Source organism: Bos grunniens, chromosome 1, assembly GCF_055505025.1.
Source record: "Bos grunniens cultivar Pamir isolate PY7600 chromosome 1, Bosgru_T2T1.0, whole genome shotgun sequence".
In the NCBI taxonomy this organism is placed as follows: Eukaryota; Metazoa; Chordata; class Mammalia; order Artiodactyla; family Bovidae; genus Bos; species Bos grunniens.
This window is the reverse complement of record NC_141165.1, coordinates 29,637,145-29,649,176: the sequence shown is the minus strand read 5'-3', so window position 1 is coordinate 29,649,176 and position 12,032 is coordinate 29,637,145. Positions and strand designations below refer to the sequence as shown.

Genomic DNA, 12,032 nt, shown 5'->3' with positions numbered 1-12,032 from the left:
AGAGAGGAGAGACAGGGAGCCCTAGGCAGCAGGGAGCCACTATGGCCCCAGGAAGCCATGTGATGTGGCATCTCACAAAATATGGCTGTCGGGCGAGACGTTTCTGTGGACAAAGCCACAGACTGGTTTCTGGAGAAGGCAGAGCTCCAGGCTCACCCATCAGTGACTTTTCACATCCCTGAAAGCCGGGTGGAGGACTTGGGAGCTGCTCTGGGCCCCTCCTTCTGCACACACCAGCACATGGAGGTGCAGAGCTCCGGCAGTTTCCTGCAGCTTTCTGCTCCAGGGTGCACCTGGCCTGCCTCATAAATGGGGCTCCCCCACTGCTGCCTCTTCAGTTCTGCTGCTCCCTCTCTGCGTGCCCCCTCTCTCGTGATTGGCATTCCCAGCCCTCTGCGTATTCTCTCAAACTGGGTCTCCAGCCTTGCTCTCTTTCCTCAGCACCAGAACCACCTACTCGGAAGCCTCTGGCCATCCCAGATCACCCCAGACTAGCTGCTCCTTTAAACAACGCTGTAAAGCCAGGAGGCCTCTTTCCCCGTGGACACGCCCACCCATCCTAGATAGCAGACACAGCGGCTTAGGGGGCCGCAGGCACCTCAGAATCTACACGCCCAGGGCTGAAAGCAGCCTCTTGCTTCTCTGGCAAACCCGGTTCCTCTCTGCTCGTCCTCTTTTCTGCCGTGGATCTCCCTGTCTCTCGGTCTCCCTCAGTGCCTTTGGCTCTCCTTTAGTTCAGATCTTGCCTGGATTACTACAAGGGTCTCCCGGTGGTGCCCCAAGCCAACATCCATGCTGCCACAGGGTAAATCTGACCGAGGCACCCACTCATCTTTTGTTCAGCTCTCCAGGTGGCTTCACCAGGAAGAAGCTGTACCCCTTTCCTTGATACATAAGGATCCCTAAGACCTGTCCTTGCTTATTTCTCCCATAGCAGTCAGTCTCCCAGCACGGCCCCCGTCAGAGCAGTCACAGTAGACTCCTCTCACAAACCCTATCCTGCCCATCCTTTCTCCTGGGAGCCTTCTCACCTTCCCTGGCCTGACTGATATTCATTCTCCTCATACTTCCAAGTGGGGCTGGGCACCCTCTGTGGCATTCCTCCATTGCCCTGTGGCCTCATCCTGCATCCCCAGCTGTCTTCTGTACCATGGGCTCTGTTTCTTGCTGGCGAGGCCAGCGCCCCCGACCCAGCCTCTGCCTCCTACCAGCACCTGCTACCACTGGCTACATTGGGCTGCAGAAGACACTTCCACTACACACCTCTTGTACAGTTTGCCTTTTTAACAACAAACAACATTGTTCTCTCATGATTAAAGTACACATTTTAAATGGGAATTAACTCAATATGTATAGCAAAAAAAATCACACACAGTCCACACCGCCCTGGAAAGTTCTTCCGAGGAAGGTTCACGACACCTGATTTGGGCTTTGATCCTCTTTCCCAAAGGACTCAACAGAGATGACTTTTTCCTACAGCTTCAGAACAGGTACCCCCTGTGAGCCTTATTTACGGACCATATTTTATTCAAAATATTTTATTTAAAATGTGTTGCTGGGGACTTCCCTGGTGGTCCAGTGGTTAAGATTTTGAGCTCCTAATGCAGGGTACCGGGGTTCAGTCCCTGGTCAGGGAACTAAGATTCCACATGCTGCAACTAAGACCTGGTGTCAAATAAATAAATAAATATTTAAAAAATAAAGGACTTCCCTGGTGGGGCAGTGGATAGGAATCCGCCTGCCCATGCAGAGGACACAGGTTCGAGCTCTGGTTGGGGAAGATTCCACATGGCAGGGAGCAACTAAGCCTGCGCACCACAGCTACTGAAGCCAGCGCATCCAGAACTTGTGCTTTGCAATAAGAGATGCCACTCCAATGAGAAGCCCACGTACCACACCAAGAGTGGCCCCCACTCACTGCAACTAGAGAAAGCCCGTGCAAAGCAACAAAGACCCAGGGCAGCCAAAAATAAATAAAAACTTAAAAAAAAATCAAATGTGTTGCTATTTTATTTTTTATTGTTGATCTTTCTTGCCAAGTGTGTATGGCTATGTTCACATCAGTTGTGTGTATGCACTCATATACTTAGTTTTTAAAAATGACTCTGAGGCAGAGACGTCTGGTAACTTTGCTTCAGGTACCTCCACACCCCCTGATTTTCTGCACCCTGTGGCCTGTTCTAGCTGCGAGGTTGCCTGAGACCCTTCTTTCCTATACCAACAAAGAAAGGGCCCTTGAAGACCCTGGATATGTAACCATGTCAGGCATCATTCTCTCGGGGAGAATCAAGTAGCCCCTGTAGGGTGAAGGGAACTAGGTCTTTTCCCAAAGAGGAGGGGAACTCAGCACTGGCCCAGGTCTTGGCATCCAGTCCCATCACTTCATGGGAAATAGACGGGGAAACAGTGGAACAGAGGCTGCAGATGGACAGGCCTCCCTGTCCATCACCAACTCCCAGAGTTCACTCAGACTCACATCCATCGAGTCAGTGATGCCATCCAGCCATCTCATCCTCTGTCGTCCCCTTCTCCTCCTGCCCCCAATCCCTCCCAGCATCAGAGTCTTTTCCAATGAGTCAACTCTTTGCATGAGGTGGCCAAAGTACTGGAGTTTCAGCTTCAGCATCATTCCCTCCAAAGAAATCCCAGGGCTGATCTCCTTCAGGATGGACTGGTTGGATCTCCTTGCAGTCCAAGGGACTCTCAAGAGTCTTCTCCAACACCACAGTTCAAAAGCATCAATTCTTCAGCGCTCAGCCTTCTTCATAGTCCAACTCTCACATCCATACATGACCACAGGAAAAACCATAGCCTTCACTAGACGGACCTTTGTTGGCAAAGTAATGTCTCTGCTTTTGAATATGCTGTCTAGGTTGGTCATAGCTTTTATTCCAAGGAGTAAGCGTCTTTTAATTTCATGGCTGCAGTCACCATCTGCAGTGGTTTTGGAGCCCCCCAAAATAAAGTCTGACACTGTTTCCACTGTTTCCCCATCTATCTGCCATGAAGTGATGGGACCGGATGCCATGATCTTTGTTTTCTGAATGTTGAGCTTTAAGCCAACTTTTTCACTCTCCACTTTCACTTTCATCAAGAGGCTTTTTAGTTCCTCTTCACTTCTGCCATAAGGGTGGTGTCATCTGCATATCTGAGGTTATTGATATTTCTCCCGGCAATCTGGATTTCAGCTTGTGCTTCTTCCAGCCCAGTGTTTCTCATGATGTACTCTGCATAGAAGTTAAATAAGCAGGGTGACAACATACAGCCTTGACGTACTCCTTTTCCTATTTGGAACCAGTCTGTTGTTCCATGTCCAGTTCTAACTGTTGCTTCCTGACCTGCATACAGATTTCTCAGGAGGCAGGTGAGGTGGTCTAGTATTCCCATCTCTTTCAGAATTTTCCACAGTTTATTGTGATCCACACAGTCAAAGGCTTTGGCATAGTCAATAAAACAGAAATAGATGTTTTTCTGGAACTCTCTTGCTTTTTCCATGATCCAGAGGATATTGGCAATTTGATTTCTGGTTCCTCTGCCTTTTCTAAAACCAGCTTTAACATCAGGAAGTTCACGGTTCACGTATTGCTGAAGCCTGGCTTGGAGAATTTTGAGCATTACTTTACTAGCATATGAGATGAATGTAATTGTGCGGTAGTTTGAGCATTCTTTGGCATTGCCTTTCTTTGGGATTGGAATGAAAACTGACCTTTTCCAGTCCTGTGGCCACTGCTGAGTTTTCCAAATTTGCTGGCATATTGAGTACAGCACTTTCACAGCATCATCTTTCAGGATTTGCAATAGTTCAACTAGAATTCCATCACCTCCACTAGCTTTGTTCGTAGTGATGCTTTCTAAGGCCCACTTGACTTCACATTCCAGGATGTCTGGCTCTAGGTGAGTGATCACACCATTGTGATTATCTGGGTCGTGAAGATCTTTGGAGGCACCTTAATCTTACTCCTGGGCAGCCTCAAGGAGATTATAAGACTAGGAGGGATTTGATCTAACTTATATTTTTAACAGATGTTTCTGATAAATGATTATTATTTGCTAATGTGATATGTGAAAATTGTCTTGTAGTTTGAACTTAAATTTTTCTTATTCAAGAAAAATGAGGTAGAGCAACTTGTCATATGCTTGATATTTCAGTTTTACTTTGTGCATGTGAACCGTGAATGGTCTTTTTCTTGTTGACTTGAGGACATTTTTACACATTAAAGAGATGAGCCCTTTGTGACAGGAGTGACAATTCTCCCAGTTTGTCATGTCTTTTCACTGTTTTTGATGATGTCCCTGTAGAGTTTCTTCTCATATAACTGAGTTTACCAGTCTTTTAAGCAAAATAGAAATACAGCCTGGAGAGATATTTGAGTAGAATGGTCAACAAGCAGAATTTTGTATGTTATTTGCCCAAGGTGGCTTAAATTCCTTTTACTGGTACTTTTAAAGGAAGTTTGTAAAATGGAGTCTATCAGAGGGTTATGTATCTCAGGAGGACAGTGTCTTGTGTCAAACATGTTTGTATCAAGCTACCAACACCGTGTCTTTCTACAAACTCCTTTAATCAGCAGCACTTTTGGAAAAATGGAGTTGTGGAGGATGAAGAAGGATCCCCCATCAGTCTCAGTGACAGAGACTGCAGAACTGGGTTGGAGGAGAGGGGCATCAAGGGGGAAAGAGAGGGAGAGGCGGGAGAGATGTGTTGCACGGGCGCTTCTTCCTTAGGTGCAATGACCGCCTGGAGGGGGAGGGGCGGGCAGCTTCTGTATTCTCCTTTTAATAGCGTTTCCCCCAAGCTCAGGCACGTCTTCCTGATTTATGTTCATCGATTGCAGGAGGACGGAAGGTGGATGGAGGATGGAGGCTCTGATTCCTAGAGAGGAGAGAACTCCAACCCCTAAACTCCCCCAGGAGGAGTCTGGGGCAGACGAGGAAACTGAGCTCGGAAAGATTAGAGTACTTATCCAAGGTCACACTGCGGACTGATGGTGGAGGCGGAATTCGAACTCAATCAAGCTTATTCCAGAGAGCTCTCCATCTCCTAGCGCTACGGCCCACAAGTGCCCTCCTCTCTCTGCCAGTCCGCAACAGCCCATGCTCCTCCATCCCGGAGGCGGGAGCGGCCACTTCCCCCTACCCCTCTCTCCCCTCAAGCCCTCTTCTCCCTCCAGGGAGAGGTCCTGGGCTCTGCGTCCCCTCCTGGTACCGAGCCCGTGGCGCGTCTTGCCCTACCAGGGCGGACACATTTGCCGCGCTCCAGGCTCTGGCCTCCTCCCTTCTTCCCAGACCTCACCCCCCTCCCCTGCCCGTGACTCACTCTGCACGCGACCCCCTCCCTTCCAAAGCATCGCCAAGTTTTTCTCCAAGCAAGGCCAGCAGCTGGCCCCAAGCAGCGCTCGGACCGGGCGACCAGCCTCACTATCCAGCGTCAAGAGTAAACAGTGACAACAGCCCCCATTTCACCAGTACCCACTGCGTGCCAGGCGCTTGACTTCCATCGCTCTGAACTGCCCCCGCCCCCCAACCCGGACGAACAGACTCCTGGAAATTACTGTCCCCAATACATCGACGAAAGAACTGCTGCAGCTCCGGAAAGTTAGATGACACGCTTGGGCTCACACAGCTAATAATAATGCTGGCTAACGTTTGATCGAGTGGTTCTTATGTGTCAGGAACAGGTCTACGTACATTACGAGAACCACCCCACAGATGCTATTAAGAGCCCTATTAAAAGGGTACCATTATCACCCCCATTCTACGGATGAAGAAATCAAGGTTTGGCGCCTTGTCCAAGGTCACTCATTCAGTGAATGACAGATCATGGACCTAAACCCAGGCAGGGTGACTCGGCCGGGGGCGGAGGGGTTAGTTTTTTGTGCTGTCTCCATTACGCAGAAAAGCAGCGGGCTTCGAACCTATGGCACCAGGGGCCGGCCCCAAACGCCCAAAGGCAAACTAACCAGCTCGGATTGCCACAGTCCGCAGAGAGGAATTCCCGGGGATCTGGACCGGACCCACGCCAGGAGCGCGGACTGTGGCCAGTGCCGGCCCGCACGAGGTCCGCGCGGCCAGACCTCGGCTCCCGCGCGCCTCTCATCAGAAGATGGAGAATACTCACCATAAAAGAGAGGGCAAGCGCCTGCCCTGGAGGAATTGCCAGCGCTGGCAGGTCCTGGACTCCCGAGGAGAGACGTCTGCGGGCGCTGCCACCAGCTCAGGGGCGCCCGAGCGACCCCGAAGATGCCGGCTTGTTCCCCGGGGCCAGGGGCGCGTCCTCACGGTTCGAGCCCCGCAGCAGCGCCCCCTCTGCCCAGCAGGGTGGCCCGGAGTTGGAGCGTTCTTGGGGAAGTTGGCGCTCCAGCGCGGCGAGAGGGCGCAGGAGGTCGAGTGGGAGAGGGGAAGCGTCTTTTCTGCGCGGATCCCGGGGGCGCGCCAAGGCCTGCGCTCCAGCGGTTCCTAAGCTCCGCGCTGGACCTGGAGGGCGGCGAGTCCCGAGCTCAAGGCGCACGGGCCGCGCCTCTGCCGCCCGCCCCTGGCGCGCCAGGAGTCTTCCCCCTCGCCCTGGGCGCACGCATTGGTGTTCGAAACTGGGGCCCGGGTCCGGGCTACCGTGCGCTCATCGCCCTCACCAAGGGGCTGGGCGTCTTTGTGCGCGGGGCGCGCCGGCCGCCGCGGCCAGCTCTGGATGCTGCAGCCGCCGCCGCCTCCCCCTCCTCCTCCGCCGCCGCCCGCTCCCAGCCTTCCCGGCCGGCCCAGAGGCTGCAGCTGAAAGCCGATCCGGCTGAGCTCATCCCTGAAGGCCACTAATCCAATAGCCGCGGAAGGCGCGGCCGCCGGGAACGCCCCTTCCCCCACCATCCCGCGCCCCGGCCCGTCCCAGCTCGGGCCGCTGCCGGCGCCGCCACCTTTCCGAGGCCACCAGCTGGCGGGAGAGGGAAGTGGAGCCCGCGGCCGCGTGCCGAGTCGGCGCGGTCGCCATTCACCCGCCCGCTAGCCCGCGCACTCCCTCACTCACGCACTCATTCATGCGCACCCCCCCACCCCCATTCATTCAAGCGCGCAGGGAGCGCAAGGGTGGGTGCCCCTGAGCCGGAGGAGACAAACACAGTCGTTCGGCAGCTTTGCTGTCTTTATCCAACTCGTGTGGGAAATAGCAGCCGGGGAAGGATCTTGGTTTAATGACCTCTTCCTCAGGAGCGTGTCTACACTTTATTTTTTAAAGATCAGATTCCAGCTCATCTTCTAAAGTCCAATTTCACACCTCTCCTGCTTCTCGGAGCCTTATCCCGACCACTCGAGGAGCAAAGAGGTGTCTCTACGCTGCCTGCTGCCAGGACTGGAGGTGGGCCGCCGGATTGCCCGCCAGCCTGGAGCGGAGGAAGAGGGCGTGGCCAGAGCGGAGGCCAGGAGGGTGCTTGTAGCATCTGTGCTCTCTCTGGAAAATTGACAGTTACTGGTCTGGGTGCCTTTTGTGCTCTCAGAGGTGAGCTTAGTTCATTCCACAATGATCTGGTCTGACCTCAGCCCTCTCTTATGCCGGATACCAAACGGCCTAGGGGCAAAGTGCCGGTTCATATGGGACCGCCGCCGGTAAGTCGCTTCAGTCGTGTTCGACTCTGCGACCCCATAGACGGCAGCCCACCAGGCTCCCCCGTCCCTGGGATTCTCCAGGCAAGAACACTGGAGTGGGTTGCCACACAGACAAGTAAAAGGTAACTCAACCTAGGGAAACAGATGGCAGCTCTGGGGCTCCTTTTTCAGGCTGGGAAGGGCAATCTGGAAATGCTTCCTAGTAGAGGGGGCTACATGAATTAGCCCTGGAGACAGGGGAAGGGTGGTCATCTCTCTAGGTACCATACAGCATGGAGCCTCTGGTATGGACGGGAGTGTAAACGACAAGGTAAGATATGGCTGGAGGGATGGACAGTGGCTAGGGTCTTGGAAGTCAACTATAGTTTGATCTTTCCTCAAGATTAGTTGAGGCCTTTAATCAAAGTAATGCTTTACCAGATTTACATTCTCCAAAGATCTCTCAGCGGAGTGAATGGATGGAGGAAAGTAAGCTTGGAACTCCTGATACAGTCCAAGCAAAAGATGACGCTTCACAAACCATTTTAGCCATTGGTTGGACAGCCAAAGGGGGTATTGATATTTCCTACTGTTCTGTCATTGCCTGTTTGTACGTGTCTCCCTCCTAAAGCTGTGAACCCCTTCAAAGGGCAAGAACGCTTTTTATACTTGTCTGAATTCTCTATACCCACCCAGAACAGATGTTGAATAAATGTACTTCGAATTGACCTGAGTGGCATTCTGACCTGCACTCATATTTACTGTATTTGGGGGGTCTCCACAGCAGTCCTTTCTATCCCCCATCAGAAAACTCCTGGAGCACCTATTCTGCAAGCTATTGAGGGGGCTATGGACACAGATGAGGGGCAAGAAGAGAAAATTTGGGGGAAAAGATACAGAAGCCAAAGGAAATTGAAAGAATATTTTCAGTGGTTTCTTCACCTGGCTGACAGGGTAGGGGAGGGAGGGATATGCCCATCACTTGCCCTCTTTGCTAAGAAATATCACAACAGCTTCAAGGACAAGATAGGGAATGAACAATGGTCACAGTTTGAGAAACTAATTTTTCCCTGGGGGCTCCAGATAGGTTCAACCTGCTGACCTCTCCAGATGTGCCTTAGGCCCAAAGATGTAGACACACCACCCCTCCAAGTGTCCCTAAAATACTCCAGCCCCTGTATACCAAGCAGAATGACTTGTCATTTTGGGAGAAGTCAGAATAGCCTGGGTGTTATTTAATAAAACTTCACGTTGAGGTAAACGGCCTCTAAGATGTCTCCAGCAATCTCTGCCCCTTGGTTTCATACCCTTGTGTAACCACTCCGTTTAGGTGTGGCCGGCCTCATGGACTTGCTTCTCACCAAGAGAATAATGTGGAAGTAATGGATGGCCCAGCCAAGATTAGGTAATAAAAGATCGTGGCTTTGGCTTTGAGCATGCACGCTCTGTCTTGCGTGTTCTCTCTCTCTCTCTTTTGAATTAGCTCTCTGGAAGAAGCCACCTGCTATGTGCTGAAGCAGCCTTGTGGAGAGACCCGTGTGGTTGGGACAGAGACTGCCGACAACCGTGCGAGTGAACTTAGAAGCTGATCCAACCCTCCAGTCCTAGGTGGGCCTTCATATGAGAAGGCAGCCCTGTCTGACACCTTGACCGCAATTTCATGGGAGACTTTGAATCAGAGAAACTCAACTACACTGTGCCCAGATTCCTGACCACAGAAACTGTAAAAGAATAAATGTTCATTGTATTAAGCTGTTCTTTTTCGGGGGTAATCTGTTGTGCACCAATAGATAACTCATGCAAGATGTTCTTAACTACCCAAGGGCGATTCAAAAAATAGACCCTTGAAGAACTAACCAGTCTCACTCCAAAGAAAACACATATTTCACGGGTATGGCTAGGCAGCCTTTGGGTTTAATTTCAATTCAGGCTCTTTGAGTCTTAGCTTTTTCACTATAAAATGGGGACAGAAGGATTTCCTGAGTATGGTCATGTGTTGTAGCATTTACATACAGAGTAGGTACTCAATAAATCTTTTTCTTCCACTTCTCAGCAGTAGACAAAGATCTGCAGCATTCTTGGAATTCTTGGGCTAAGGCAAAGTTAGACCTGGAGCAGAAGGTCCGTGGAGGGGCTGCTACTGTCAGGGGTCCAGAATCGCTGTTTATAATGCAAAACTGTGGACTTCTGCGGTGGGCCAATACTTAAGAATCCACCTGCCAATGCAGGGAACACAGGTTCGATCCCTGGTCTGGGAAGATCCCACATGCCACAGAGCAACTAAGCCTGTGGGCCACAACTACTGAAGCCCATGCACCTGGAGCCCAAGCTCTGCAACTAGAGAAGCCACCTCAATAAGAAGCCTGTGCACCACAATGAAGAGTGCCCCCACTTGCTGCAACCAGAGAAAGCCCTTGTGCAGCAACCAAGACCCAGAGCAACCAAAAGGAAACTAATTAATATAACACATTTAATACAAAGCTGTGAACCCTACCATTTGCCTGCCTCTTTCTCCCAGCTGACTTGGAATCCACTTATTAGGTCTCAGCAAACATGGTCTCCTTCGCAGTATCAACTGTAGTTTAATAGAAGTTGAGGAAAAACTCTCAGACCTGAGAAATTCTGGCGAGCGAGGCTTGCTCCGAGGAGGTATGTGGCAGGGAGGAGGACTCTGCGGTGTGCAGGTGGCATGTCTTCCACCCTCCCTCAGAGGAAACCTCATTTGAGCCTAGCCTAGGCCATGGGGTGATCCTGTCTGAGATTGGTCCCCTCTAGTGCTGTGCTTGCATGTGTGTTAAGTCACTTCAGTATTGTCTGACTCTGCGATCCCATGGACTATAGCCCGTCAGGCTTCTCTGTCCATGGGATTCTCCAGATAAGAGTGCTGGAGTGGGCTACCATGCCCTCCTTCAGGAGATCTTCCCAACCCAGGAATCGAACCCGGGTCTCTTAAGTCTCCTGCATTGGCAGGCAGGTTCTTTACCACTAGCGACACCTGGGAAGCCCCTCTGCAGCTTATGCACCACTGTCTCCTTCCCTAATGGCTCTACTTCCTCGCTTCTGCTCTGCAGTCAAAGCTGTCTTCTCAAAGTCACCCCTGCCACCCCCTTCAGAGAATGGCCCACAGGATGGTTTTCCCACATTTTAGCTGAATCTGGCACGAGCCTCAGTTTCCTGCACCTTTGCTCTGGGCCAAGCCAGACCAAGACCCCCTGAGCTACTCCAGCGAGCCACGCTTCCTCTCTGACACCAGCCTTCGAACACGCTGACCTTGCTCCCTGGCACGGATTTTGCCTAGGTAACTCCGATTCTCTGCCTGTCTGCACGCCCTCTGCTCCAGGAAGCCTTCCCAACACCCTGGGCTCAGGGTGTGCTGTCCTGTGTGTGCCCTCCTGCCTGGTCCCCCACCCCGGGGTCCCCATTCCACTGTTCCTGCTGCCTCTTTTCTTGCCATCCTCTCCTCCCCCAAGATGTGAGCACATCCAGGGCAGAGCTGTCTTTTTCTTCTTTATAGCTTTTGCACTCCCACCTCCCATCTCCATTTTCATCTCACTAATTTCTCTTCCATTTACATCTCACTAATTTCTCTAAGCAACACGATCCTCCCCAGTACCCCTCCCTCTGTGGGTTAGGGCCCCTTTCTTGGAGCCCCACAGCAGCTTGTTGTCTTCCCTCTGTCACTGCACTTTGCAAACCCTTTGGGAACTGTCAGACTCCCGCAGCAGACAGTGGCTCTGCTAAGGGCACAACTGTGTCTGTTTTACCTTGGTGCTCCTGGCACCCAACCTAGTGCCAGGTATGCAGCAGACAGCCAATAGATGTTCATGGAAGAAATGACTGAAGGCAGGACAGAAAGAAGGAAAGAAAGAGGCTGGGAGGAAGAAAACCTATCTCCATTACCCACTTCCTTCCTTCCTCTCCCTCCCTCCCTCTCTTTCTTTCTGAGATCAGTGCTGAGAATTGAATTAATCATAGTCCTTGGTTCATGACACACTTTCATCATTAACCCATGCATGGCCCTTATGTATTTACATATGTATTCATAATATTAAATATGTAAGCACGTGGTATCCAACCCAAGGCACCTGCATCTCCCATGTGCTACTATCCTAGCCCATCTTTCTGCCTCCTTGTCACATAAAACTACTCTTCTGATTGTTAAGACTTTTCATTTTCTTAGATTATTTCTTTCAAATATCTATACAGTTAACCCTTGAACAAATCCAGGGGTTAGGGGTGCCAATCTCCTCACAGTTTAAAATCTTTATATAACTTCAGAGTTGGCCCTCTGTGTCTGAGGTTCTACATTCAGAGGTTCAACCAACCACAGATCTCGTAGAACATATTTGTTGAAAACCATTCACACATAAGTGGACTTGTATGGATCAATCCCAGGGGTCAACTGGGTGTGTGTGTTGTGTGTGTGTCGTGTGTGTGTATGTGAGTGAGTGTTCATTTGCTCA

The 12,032-nt window shown here is 51.2% G+C and overlaps 1 protein-coding gene across 1 annotated transcript in view; it reads right to left on the bottom strand.

The window, feature by feature from the left end:
• Nucleotides 1-6,745, bottom strand: part of SPSB4 (splA/ryanodine receptor domain and SOCS box containing 4) — an 86,585-nt gene extending 79,840 nt beyond the window's left edge. The window contains exon 1 of the mRNA XM_086370325.1: nt 6,119-6,745. The gene's annotated coding sequence lies outside the window, so the exon portion shown is untranslated. The remainder of the gene's footprint in view (nt 1-6,118) is intronic.
• Between the last annotated feature and the right edge of the window lie 5,287 nt (nt 6,746-12,032).